The sequence below is a fragment of the Dermacentor albipictus genome, chromosome 1, assembly GCF_038994185.2.
Source record: "Dermacentor albipictus isolate Rhodes 1998 colony chromosome 1, USDA_Dalb.pri_finalv2, whole genome shotgun sequence".
Lineage (NCBI taxonomy): Eukaryota > Metazoa > Arthropoda > Arachnida > Ixodida > Ixodidae > Dermacentor > Dermacentor albipictus.
The window spans coordinates 434,490,702-434,505,173 of record NC_091821.1 but is presented as its reverse complement, the minus strand read 5'-3'; positions in this window follow the sequence as shown (position 1 = coordinate 434,505,173).

The window sequence follows — 14,472 nt, the reverse complement described above, 5'->3', positions numbered from 1 at the left end:
TATTCCCGCTCTTTACTTGGCCATTCGCCAAGTTCTTCCTCGACTCTTTCGACTATATTTGTTATTTGTTCAGCGTTCAAATTTGGACTGGCCATTTTGCACTCCTCGCTCTCTTTCCCAACTACATATTCCATTTCCGAAATGATGCGTTTATGGTCACTTCCTATGCTGCTATACACTTCCACGTCAACGACCATTTCTCTCAACTTCTCATAAATTCCTTCTGTCATCAGAGAGTACTGAATTGTCGATTGTCGGTTTCCCATGGGGTCTGCCCATCACACTTAGGCCTTGTATTCACGATAACGAGGTTATGTTGCTCACAAAGACCCAGCATTGACTTGCCTTTGTTGTCGGTATAGCCATCTAAATCCTGTATGTGGACATTCATGTCACCTAACAGAATAATTTCGGCATCATTCCCGAAGCCTTTCATATCAGCACTTAGGCATTCCACTGAATCTTGATTCTTTTCTCTGCAGTTATTTCCGGTCCACAAATACGTTACGCCTATAGCCAAGTCTTCTTTCCACTCATTGTGCATGGTAACCAAAGATGCCCTTGACGTTTTCAATTTACTAGTTTCCATTTGGCTCCCTGATGGATGAGCATTCCGAATCCCCCCACCCCTTTCTTTCCGACTTAGTTCTGTTGCTCCCTTCCCAAACATAATTCTCAATCACTGGCGGCTCTTCCGAGTCTCTAAGGTGCGTTTCCGTTAGCCCTCGGTTAACAGCCCCTTTCGTGGTAGCCGGAAGCGTGTGCCGAATTACACTTTTTATTTTTGCTTGGGAGCGCGGTGAATGGGACGGCCGGAGCAAAACCAGCCGGCGCGCGCCAATCTCGGAGGCCATGGTGCAGGCAGCGCCTTGCGGATCAGGGCTCCTCGCTGTCACAGCGCGCTGGCTGCCGGCTGCTGAGTGAATTGTCGTACGCGCCCATCTTCCAAAAGATTGGTTGCCGTTAGCGCAAATAACGAAACCGGAAAACAAGAAGGCTGCGAGAGAAGACAAGAAGACGACAATCCATCACCGTATCCATCTCCAGGGTCAAAATATACTGTACCATTACGGCTTCACGGTGTCGTCGCTCTCAACACTGTGCCATGACCAGGATTACGAGACCACTGTGAAACTTCTGAAGGGCGAATTTGGTAACGAAGAGTATCTAAATGAAATCAACACACATGAACGCATTGCTTTAATTAGAACCGGTCAAGACGTTAAAGGACAACTCCGGAGTTTTCTTTAAAGCATGCTAGGATGTTGTCATTTTCAAATGGCATTAACAGTCCTGTCATCGGTAGGGTGGTTCAATTTGCTTAGAAATTCATCAATCATTTTCAATGACCAATAAACGAGATACTGGAACTGAAACAGGTGGCTGCTTCGTGTAACTTCATGATTAGTCGATGACGCCAGATCCTACACTACCATAAGGTAAACACGAAGAACACGCGATAAACAGATAATACACGTCGGGCTAGCGCCAAAGAAGCGAAGCTGATGATGTCTGCTGACCACACAGGAAGCTTTTACAGATTTTTCCGAACTAGACAGCGGCGATTTCAGCGACAGTGGCGGTGTAGTCTCTGACGTCACAAACACAGGGTGGCCAGTAAAAAGTCGTGAGTCGGGAATGCACCCAATCTTTAAAATTCATTTTCAATAAAAACTAAATGACTTGTAGCCGCAGTATTTGGCACAGAGGATCAGAGTGCAAAAGAGAACGTACATTCAATATTTAAGATCAGTGGACATCGAAAAATCGACAGAGTTGCCTTTAAGAGGCTGAAGGAGATGCTAGAGCTTGATGATGAAAACGACGCCGGAGCTGATGTTGAAGAATTAGCCCCGTTTCTTATTGCTATCTCTCGTTCGTTGTTATCTTCGGCTGCTATTTCTACGGACTAACTAACTGCACGTGTCGTTCCTGTCCCGAAAAAAAGCGACACATCATACTGACCGCTAATAAAGACGACGGAGAGGGGAAGAGAACACAGAACGACGACACACGCGGTAACTTTCAATTGATTTATTCACGGAAACACGCAGCAATATACAGGCAGATATGACATGCGTAGAACGCAGCAACATGACCACTCATCAGCCTAGCGGGGCAATCACTTATCGTCGTCTTTATTAGCCGTCAGTATGGTATGCAGTAAACGCCAACTAGGCCAACTCAAGTTCTTACGACCCTATAGCGACAAGTTATTGCCCAATATTGTTAACTTTATCATGTTGCAAGTTAAACTGAAATAACCAAATTCCTCATTGTAACAAAATTAATGACAGCTATTCACAACTTTGCTTGGGCTATTGAAAAGTCAAGCCAAATTGACGTAATATGTCGAAAATCTAGAAACAATTAGCATTCCGGCTTACAATACTAATTGGGTGGTGGCTAACCTGTCTAATGGCGAGCACTTCGTTTTAATTGATAATGACTATTCTAAGGAACTTTCAGTAACCTTGGGAGTGCCTCAAGGTAGTGTGCTAGGGCTTTGTATTATTTTTAATATACATTAGCAATATCGTTGACAAAATGTCTCACCCTGTTGAAGTTAGACTGTTTGCTGACGAACATGCGATGTTTACCGAGGTCTTGCTACGAACATCAATCAATGCTTAACTCTGACCTTTAAAACATTATTTCCTGGTGCAGTCGGTGGGCCATGGAACTGAACGATGATAAAACTGCTTACATGGTACATGATCATGACAAAAAATATTAATGAAAGGTCGTTTGTCTATAACCTTGGCTCTGAACCGCTAACCAGAGACAGCCAATATAGCTAGCTTGGAATGGCAATAACAAGTGACTTCAGGTGAAATAGCCACAATTTTAATGTACGTAACTCGCCCTTCAGGAAACTTTGTCTTAGGTACAAAATGAAAGCACGCTCCCCTTAACACTAGAGTACTCGCCTATACATCACTCCATCCGACCGAAACTAGAATAATAAATAATAAAGAAATTCTTTATTTGTGGCTTTACAGGTTACAAATATGGGCCTGCCCAAGCCAACAGATGGCTCGTGGGGCAGAGCCCGGCAGAAAGGGACAAGTTAGAGCATACACCAGTGTCGTTTTACATCATAAAAATAACGGTACTAAGCAGGAAGAAAAGGAAAAAAGTCAAGCAAGCAAATCAAACATAACAGACTTGACGTCTTTTCGACTGCCTAAAGAGAGCACACTAATTGGGAGGTCATTCACAACACTTGGAACATAGAAAGCATGAACACGTTTCCCATATCTAGTCCGCACTCTGGGCAAAATTGAATGATATCTCGGACGCAATGCTCGAGCATAGGTGGTAAACTTCATTATTCCACAGGTACGTGAGAGTACCACTTTCTTTAAATAACAACTTGAACGAAGGCATACGTGAACAAATAAGCAGGCTAGAATTGTTGGGAATTGGAACACCATACATCACGGCATGAATTATAGATTTTAGTAAGCAATCAACCTTATTGCGCCAAAACGCTGACCAAAAGTAAAAAGAGCAATTTCCATAGTGCATCCTGATACACAAATTCCATACTGTATCCTAATGCATGGGCTATCATTTTCCTTATGTAAATTGGGTATAATGATTTGATAGAGTATAGCAAACACGCTATTTTGCGCAGCCGTTCACGAACGTTCGCCAAATGAGAGTCCCATGACATGCTGGAATCAAAATGAACTCCTATAGATATTTGACACTTGAAATGTATGGAATAGGAGAGCAGCGCAATTATTACGCTGAGGAGAATGAAGAAACAAAGGAATGATGACAGGAATACGTTTGAGGGGATTGTGGAAACATACGAGCTTAGTTTTATTTTGATTGATACAAATTAAGTTATTACAGTACCAGCTCATGACATTTACAGCATCAAATTGCAATTCGGCTACGGTTTGATCATAATTAGCGTGAAGGGGTACTAGAAGCGTGTCGTCAACGTACTGAAAAACTCGGCAATGAAGAATTGATTGAGTGAGATCGGTAACATACAAGTTAAATAAAAGGGATGCTAAAATTGATCCCTGAAGAACTCCACTGGACAACTGTGTGGGCCTACTTTTAGTATTTCCGATTACTACAACTTGAGACCGATCATGCAAATAATTCTCAAGGAAAGATAAGAAGGGCCCTCGGAAGCCATAGCTATGAAATTTACAAAATAGAACATCATGATTCACGAAATTAAAAGCTTTTGATACGTCTAAGAATATTGTGCATGCTAATTCGCTGTTTTCAAGAGCCTTAACTATTAAGGAAATCAATTAGGTCATCTAATGCTAACCTAGTGCCGCGTCCGGAGGTAACTCTATATTGGTTGGGCGATAGGAGATTATGTGCATCAATGAAGCTTTTCATTACATGAAAAATATGATTTTCAAGTGTCAGAGCAATGCACGAAAGTATCGAAATAGGTATGTAGTTTGTGGCAGAATTAACCTGTCCGCTTTTGAAAAGGGGAACTACAAGAGCCTCCTTGAGGACAGGTGGCATGATTTGTGTTGCTATAATGTCGTTTATGATCGTTAACGGAACACTCTTCAAGGCCTCAAAGTTTCTGCGAAGAACGTCCGCAGACACGCCATCTAAACCAACTGACTTGCACTGTGTGAAGTTGAAAAGGATGTAACGAATATCGTCTTCAGAGCAATCTGGCAGAAAGGCACACACAGCCACCGATTGTGGCACAAGATGACTGGTCGTATTAATAGATAAGTTTGTAGGAGCAAACAAGAAAAGAAATATTGAATTGATCCGCTAGAAGAATAGACGGAGGTCAAAAATTTTATCAATACTTTCATACACACCTTTACAGGGACGACCCCTTAATTCATTAACAACAGACCAAGCCTTACATGGAATATTCCTAGATTCAGGAAATTTATTTTGGAAGTGTTTTCGCCTTCCAGCTCTAAGCACGGCAGTAACCTTTTTGCGAGCCATCTTATAAGCTTCACGAAGAAAGTTATTTTTAGGAGAACGACGATAACGCGCCCAAGCTGATTCTTTTTCTGCTATCACAGATAAAACATTTCCATTAATCCATGGGCAACCCGGTTTTTCTTGTTTTATGACGACCACCCTTTTACATGTGCGCACTATCTGTGCGTAGACAGCTGTAAAAGGTTCATCCAGTTTACTTGCGGGAACTTCCGCAAGGAAAGATCGCCAGTCGTAATGTTGTAGCGAGAATTTTCGATGTCGGTTTCTGGACGATAATATTCTGTGACTATAAAAAAGTGCATTCCACAAAGAAGCGATCAGCCAGCTTTTGCTCAACAATAAACGGAAAGACCTGCTCGTTCTCGGTACGGACATTCACGCAGTCTATACATGAAGACCCGACTGATGCGCCCAAAACTTCTACACGTGTTGTGGAAGGTTGATAACGGCTTCTATCTCAAAGTCAGCAAGCGTGTTCAAGTATTGAGCTGCGATGTGCCGTTCTTTCTTCAGCACGTCAAGGTTAATGTCACCTATCATGCTTATTTGACCAGATGGAAAAGTAAGTAGACGCAACTCGTCCACAAACTTTGTTTGTTTGTTGTGTATTGCTTGTATTCTAGGCTTGTATTGTTTGGAATCACTATAAGAAAACGAACATTAAATTCTAGGGATGATACAGCGTAAAGCTGTCAGGTTTATTTTTTATATATATTTCGACTGAGTGACTCTAATACTAGCCTAATGAATCAGCATGGCCATAGCGAAGAGAGCGCGAGAAGGAAAGCTGAGGAGGAGGGTATGGCGAAAGCATGAGACGAAAAGCGCAGTGCCGCGCAAGACGGGCTATGCGGTGACGATCGCTACGAGATGGCGCCAGAGTAGCGCATGTCGTCTGTTCATCGATGACGCGACCGATACCATATATGGAAACAAAGTGCTACATGAGTGGAGGTCTGTCTGCGGCGGCTGCTGTGAATCGCGCCCACGCGTCACCCACGCGCTGCCTCTCGCGATCTCCCGATTGGCGAGGCAGTCGCGCCCCACTTCCCTCCGTTTTCAACGTGCCGCACGACACAGAAAGTCCGCGCCAGCCAACATATCGCGAAATCAAAAGACGTACAAAGCAGCGCTCCAATTTCGCATTAGGGGGTATCGTAGTCGTCGGTGAATTTTATTCGCGCTGTTCAACCTCAGTTCTTAATATGAACCAACTAGCCCTCACATCATCATCATCATCATCATCATCATCATCATCATCAGCCTGTTTAGCCCACTGCAGGGCAAAGGCCTATCCCATACTTCTCCAGCTACCCGGTCATGTACTATTTGTGGCCATGTTGTCCCTGCAAACTTCTTAATCTCATCCGCCCACCTAACTTTCTGCCGCCCCCTGCTACGCTTCCCTTCCCTTGTAATCCAGTCCGTAACCCTTAATGACGATCGGTTATCTTCCCTCCTCATTACATGTCCTGCCCATGCCCATTTCTTTTTCTTGACTTCAACTAAGATGTCATTAAATCGCGTTTGTTCCCTCACCCAATCTGCTCTTTTCTTATCCCTTAACGTTACGCCCATCATTCTTCTTTCCATAGCTCATTGCATCGTCCTCAATTTAAGTAGAACCCTTTTCGTAAGCCACCAGGTTTCTGCCCCTTACGTGAGTACTGGGAAGACACAGCTGTTATACACTTTTGTCTTGGAGGATAATGGCAACCTGCTGTTCATGATCTGAGACTGCCTGCCAAACGCACCCCAGCCCATTCTTATTATTCTGATTATTTCAATCTCATGATCCGAATCCGTGGTCACTAACTGTCCTAAGTAGATGTATTCCCTTACTACTTCCATTGCCTCGCTACCTATCGTAAACTGCTGTTCTCTTCCGAGACTGTTAAACATTACCTTAGGTTTCTGCTGATTAATTTTAGACCCACCCTTTTGCTTTGCCTCTCCAGGTCAGTGAGCATGCATTGCAATTGGTCCCCTGAGTTACTAGGCAAGGCAATATCATCAACGAGTCGCAAGTTACTGAGGCACTCTTCATTAACTCTTATCCCCAATTCTTCCCAAACCAGGTCTCTGAATACCTCTTGTAAACACGCTGTGAATAGCATTGGAGAGATCGAATCTCCCTGCCTGACGCCCTCATGACGCCTTCAACTAGCCCTCATATAGATATTACTAAACAATAGAACGCTCAAGGACAACATTAAATGATGTTAGCAGGAATATTGCTTTTCCATGCCTAAGACGTCCGCGTCCCGACTGCGGATGAGTTTTTCTTCCACGCGAATTTTGTTTCATGCATTCGATATTTTCTTTGTTATTATTTTCGCTATTTTGCAATGTTCGCTTGTTTGCTCGCTTGAATGGCTAGAAGCGCTCGATTGCGCGTATTGCCTACATTCCCGCTACCTTGAACTTTGTCTGCTATTGTTTTAATGTATGCAAAGTTTTATTCCTTTGGTGTGTCTTCAAAGAATATTATTTAACCGCCTATGACATTTTTTACTGACCATTGTATACGTTGTATTGGTTTCGTATTTGTTCTATAGATATATTTATGGTAATCTGTACCTCCTGTTTGGCTGGTGATTTGGGTTTGCAGTAGTGCATAAATAATAGATAGATAATAAATTGGAGCTGTACAGAAAGTTCAAGTACGCAAGAGCACTGTATGAACAATAGGAGCGAAGTCAGAGTAATATGCTACTATACTATGCTAACTCTTAAGATATGCACTTCACAAGAGTTATTCATGGAATTCCAGCTTTACGAATAAACAATGCATGTCACGCCTGAAAACATGACAGGAGAGCGAAGTGAAGTGGTAAATAGTGACGAATCTATAAAATCATTAACATAATGTGTGTATGAGCAAGTCAAGTATCGAGAATCCGGAGTCCCCCACTACGGCGTGCCTCTTGATCAGATCGTGGTTTTGACACGCAAAATCCCATAATTTATACAATTTTTATAAATACATCGCCAATTTATAGGACAACAAAGACGTAGCAGTCAGGAGACTAATGAAGTATTGTTTACCTACTGTACTGCGTTTTTTTTTCTTCTCTTTGAGTTTTTGTTGAATTGTATATTACACCTTGTTCGCCCCCCCCCCCCCTTATCTAATGCCTTCGGGCCTTTAGGGCGAAAATAAATGAAATGGAACGAAATGAAAGCGTCACGCAGAGAGAGAGAGAGAGAGAGAGGAAGGACAGGAGAGGCAGGGAGGTCAACCAGACGAGCAGCCGGTTTGCTACCCTACACTGGAGGTGGGAGAAAGGGGAATATATAGAGAAAGAAAGGCAGAGAGTAAGCACTGAGTGCATGCATGTGGAAGAATGCACAGGAACACTATAAACGGTCTCTAAAGCCAGTGCGCTTCAAGTATTGTACTAGTGTACGAATCGCTTTTCGTGCCTGTGACGGGTGTGGCCACGGTCTAAGTTTCTTTGACTCGGAGAATGGTCTTGAGTTCAGTCGGTTTAAGGTTGCCCGCAGAGAGAGGCGTACATCGTAGCGAGGGCAGGCACACAATAGGTGCTTGATGGTTTCCTTGCACCCACAGGAGTCGCACACCGGGTTCTCGGCCATACCCACACGATAAGAGTTCGTGAACGCCACTCGCAACCACAAGCGGCACAGCAAGGTTGTTTCGCAGCGGGAAAGGCTGGATGGCAGTTGTAGCCGTTGCGTGGGGTCCAGTTTACGAAATCGGCAATTGAATGCACTTGAACTCCAGAGATCTTGTGACTTTTTGCGTGCAAGTAGGCGAAGTTCCTTGGCAGCGTCCAACCTCGCCAAAGGTGTTGGACGCGTCTGGATGCCTTCGTGGACACGCAGACTACCAAAAGGTCCAGTTATGAGAGATAGGTATAAGAAGCTACGCAAGAGGGGGGTGCTTCAAGTCCGCAGTAGCAGCAAAGAAGAAGGTGGGGAAGAGCGTGCAAATGTAGAATGCCACATGCCACACCAAGCGAATACAGATTGATCGCCAAAATATGAATAGCATTTCATGCTTCGTGATCGTCGTCTTCGGCAATGTCCTTAAATCACAACCTTCACGCTGAATATAATTTAAAGGCAGATGTATTAATAGTGCTACTAAAATTTTGAATACATCCGGTTCCTATGGCTGCTGATGTTCTACAAGCATTTCTTTTATGCATTGCATATTGCAATCACTCAGTTCAGCCCTTGGGCGCGGCCGGGCAGCCACCATTGACCTTTAGCCCAACCACGTGACGTGACGTCACGACAGCCGGAGGAAAAGCTGGGCCCCAACTCGCGCAATATGCAACGCATTCTTTGTTTTCGCAGGTCAGTATTCATGAAGACGACCGAGATGGTTTTCGTTTCGTATGGTGAAAATGTGTTGAGAACTGCGCTTTATTGAAGCAAACATAGTCACGCGGATAGTCACGCGTTGTGCCAAACGCGACTAACGTTTCTCGTCCTATTTAACGTCCTATTCTCGCGGCAACGATACGTCACCACAACCAAGAAGAGCCAGACTTCCCTGCCACCGTGCTTAAACTTAGGAAGTCAATTCACGTCGAAGACGTCACGCTGGCACCCCGAGATGAAGATGATGCCAACGTTGTGTACCTAGAAGCAAGGAACGTCTTTCATCGACAATGCGATGAACCTCACAAAATGGACATCGAACAGTGGAAATATAAAAAGGATTTTTGAGTTTAATGAAGATGCCATATACCAACATCGCTGAATGTCAGTAACAATTTACGAATCAAGTGGGACACATTGGTAGACACTACACTCTTTTCAGTTTAAAAAAATGGTGACTGAACGAAGCGCGTGGCTCCTTAAGCGTGCTGCATTGCAAGATATCGCCAAGGTGTTTGACCCACTTGGGTTTCGTTGATCACTGACCATTAAAGCTGTAACAGGAATTCAGAAGTTACGGAAGGTAGGCATATCTTGGGATGAAGAGCTAGCGATTGGTCAAAAATAGTTGTGGAGAAAAGTACCGACGAAATTAAAGCCATTGGAGTCATAAAGATTTCTCAAACTTACATTTGTAACAAGAGGAAAAATGTCGGAGTCAACGTTCACAGATGTTCCGAACATAAGTGCAGCAGCGTATGGCAGCGTTGCGTTCACGGTTGAGTCGTATGAAAGTGGAGAGAAACACGCAGTGCTTTTTCTGGCTACAGGCATGCCCCAGTCAAGAGCATCAGTCTCGCTAGACTAGAACTGTTGAGGGTAACGATATCTACGAGGATGTGCAACTACGGGAAGAATATCATTTCGAAGGAAAAAATTTACCAAATGATGTCTTGCGCTGATTCCGCAACACCCCCCCCCCCCCCCAATGAGTAAAAAGCGAAAAGAAACGCGAGACAATCGTGCGAGATACAGTCAACGAAATACGGTATTTATCCGCAGAAGAACAATGGGGCTACGTAAGTGGGAGAGAAAATCCAGCTTATCTCCTAACCAAAGGTATCACCGTGCAACAACTCTTAACGTCGACATCGTGGTGGAAAGACCCTGCATGGTTAAAGAGAAGCGAATAGCCACATTACGATAATTCGAACTCCGCTGAAGAAAGAAGATCACCGGAGTTCAAGATCAGTTCGGATCACCGGAGATCAAGAAAGAAGAAAGAACGCACGCCACGCGCACACTGGTGTGTGTTCCTTTCTATACGTCCTGTGTGTTTTTAGCGCTCTAAGTTTTTATTATAATGTATTGCCAACTAACCCACCTATCCAGCATTTTGCGTCCGTCTCTATCGCCGAGAGCTGCTTGTTGATGAGGAGATGAGGCTGGAAGGTTGAAGGAAGCGAGAAACGGGTTTATTTTACATATTCACCCAACTGGCTCCCGGAATGGGAGCGCACTCCATGTAGGAACACTGCTGAGCTCACCACATGTCTGAGCAGTGAGCACAGACATATAAGCACACACATCACGACCAAAGGTATCCGCTTTTAAAACAGTCCTGTTTTCCTAGTTAACTATAGGCGAGGGAATTTGATGGTTGTGTGTCGTACAATCATAACGGTACAACACTTCGCAGTATCCCACCCATGGTCGCCCCATCTAGCTGGATTTCGTCTCTGATGTCCAACCTTGGAACCCGCCTACAAAGCAATGCAATCTGGAAACAGGGGTGCACGCTGTTTCCAAGGAAGTCGTCGACACTGGCTCTTTGCTCTCCGGGACGGTCAGCTTGTCAGGGTCGTGACACTAGCCTTCACAGCCGTTACCGCTTCCACAGAGTGCAGCGGTTGTTGCCGCCTCGAAGTGAGCGTCTTTGTTTGCCCTTCAATGTCGGCGTTGAGCCGCGTCGCCGTCCCAGCGGGCGCTGGTGAAGGGGCTGCATCGTGAGAAGCCAGTGAGCGCGCATTGCCGTTTTGGTAAGCAACAGCGTGCATTTTGCAAAGCCTGAAAAGTGCAAGATGTTTCCCTGAACGAGCTGACCAAGTCTCGAGAGCATGCTTGCTGAAGACATCGGACAATAAGTTCCCTCGCATGCCGACTCGGCGTGTTTATTCATTTGAAAGATGTTTTCAGATAGAATTTGTCGCTCTGGGAATGTATTGAAACAGGGGAAAAAGAAGATAGCCAGAAGCAAAAGGACAAGGATGCACCATCGGCCGTCAATTCACACACACACACACACACACACACACACACACACACACACACACACACACACACACACACACACACACACACACACACACACACACACACACACACACACACACACACACACACACACACACACACACACACACACACACGCACACACGCACGCACACACACACACACACACACACACGCACGCACACACACACAAACACACACACACAAAACTCAATAAAGACTTATGGGCTTTTTTCCGAATCCCCTGTATAGAAATCAGTACAATGCTGGTCTGGGTCACGGCTCCCTATAGACACGGAAAACATGGCTGTTAGGCCAGGCGTAAAAAATTCCAGTAGAAATCATCTCCCGATGAACGTCGACGTTAATGTGATTGGCATATTGAAGCAATGTAGCGATCGTACACGGCGTGGTCACCGCTCAAACGCGTCATGTATGAGGCGCGTACTGCAACCGAGCTCCTCTCTCGTGCTTCCCTCTGGACACGCTGCGCGATCAAGCGCCGCCGACGCGAAGTCCACGCATGGTGTCTGCGTGAATATTCGTTCAGGCACGATTGTTTGAAAATATACGACGCTTGTTCGATTCCTTTCAGCAGTGTAAAAATTTTAAAGGATTTTTTTTTTTTCATTTAAGACCGGCACTAACTCTGTGGCACATACCCAGTGGACCAAGTTGGCACGGAATAGATTCTTTGAAGAACGACACATACCCGGTATCCCATAACCAGATATGCGAGGTGGCCCGACAGTTGGTTTCGGACTTGGTTCCACCAGTACAGCAGTGCGATGCTCTAGCCGTTAGACCATGGACTACACGTGTGACCCAAGTTGGCGGGAAAGAGGTGCTGGCAGATGGACGTATAGACATACCGCAAAACCGAATTAAACTGATCACATTAAAAGTTTCTCCTTCCAGCTGCTTACTGATACTCCAAAAAGGCACATATGGAAGAAATAGGAATGTTTGCAACTTGGGGCTTGGGGCAATCACTGTTCTATAGTCGTAGGAAACCTGAAACAACTGAACACGTTTTTATAGATTGTTGGGAACGTTACCTTTGTTTGGGTCATTTGTTCAAACAACTTAAGAAACGTAATAAAAGAGGGACTTACTGACAGACCAGCTACGGCATTAAATTTAACGTTAACGCATTAACGACGAATGCATGCCATTTGACAGAAAATGCTTCTGAGTATAAAAATTTGTGGGGCTGCAACATTCATATGGGTACAGATTACCAGCGAAGCTGTTTAGGCTGCATATACACGGGCTGCATACATGGGCTGCATACATTACGAAATCACACGTTTTTTTTTCTTCATACGGCACCACACTTCGCCGACACCAGCGTCCCCGCGGTCACCGCACCTCCCATGCATGAAGCCGCAACCGCTGCTGCAGCCGCGCCGGCACCACCGACTCACGTGACACTGCAGCCCAGGACACTTGCGCAGGCGCCGTCGCCACACTCTTTCCCCTTCTCATTATTCGTCAAACAGGATTTGAAACAAATAAAGCACACGAAGGCCAAATTGCTACACTAAGTGCATTCCTGTCCAACCGCCGTGATACGTACGTAAGCCAGCCAGGGTGCCCCTCCTCCCCCCCCCCCCACCCTACTCCGCCCCTGGCAACGCATGCGGGGGTTGTATACGGGGGCTAGAGGTAAACAGCTTTGCTGTAATAGTATTTGGCTGTCAAGATTGACCGTTAGTCATGAAGATCTGGGCGTGTTACCAATAATGAGCTATTTCTGCGAATGTGAAAGCAAAATGGCGGGCCTAAACTCCAGTACCTGTAACCGGACTGGCTTCCTAAGTTAAATGAGTTGATTTACACGCGAGAGCTTTGATTCTCTTTGTACTCGGCCAATGTTGGGTTTGTGGGCCTGTATACCTAATTTATCACTGTCTGCATAGAATAAAGGTAATAAATAATTTTAAAAAATGAATGTGTTCTAATGGTAAGAGCGTCATCGTCATCAGCCTATTTTACGTTCACAGCAGGACGAAAACCTCTCCCTGCGATCTCCAATTACCCCTATCTTGCGCCAACCCATTCCTGATAGCACCTGCGAATTTCTTAATTTCATCACCCCACCTAGTCTTCTGCCGTCTTCCACTGTACTTCCCTTCTCTTGGCACCCATTCTGTAACCCTAATGGTCCACCGGTTATCTAACCTACGCATTAGATGACCTGCCCAGCTCGATTGATTTCCCTTAATGTCAATTAGAATATCGGCTATGCCTGTTTGCTCTCTGACCCACACCACTCTCTTCCTGTCTCTTAATGTCATGCCTAACATTCTTCATTCCATCGCTCTTTGCGCAGTCCTTAACTTGTTTTCGAGCTTCTTTGTCAGTCTCCAAGCTTCTGCCCCGTTTGTTAGCACCGGTAGAATCCATTAATTGTGCACCTTTTTTTTTACTGATAATGGTAAGCTTTCTTCAAATCCTTTCCATTTCAATAAAGTTTCTATTTCTATTTCAGTCAGGATTTGATAATGTCTGCCGAATACACTCCAACCCATTTTTATTCTTCTATAAATTTCTTTCTGTTGATCAGGGTCCCCTGTGAGTTATTGACCTAGGTAAACATACTCCTTCACAGACTCTAGAGGCTGACTGCTTATCCTGAACTCTTGTTCACTAGCGCGGCTATTGATCATTATCTTTGTATTTTGCATAAAAATGTTCAACCCCACTCTTATATTATCTCTGTTAAGGTCCTCAATCATTTGTTGTAACATGTCCCCAGCGTTGCTGAACAGGACAATGTCATCTGCAAATAGAAGATTACTGAGATGTCCGCCGTTGATCCTTACTCCTAAGCCTTCCCAGTTTAAAGCTTGAACACTACTTCCA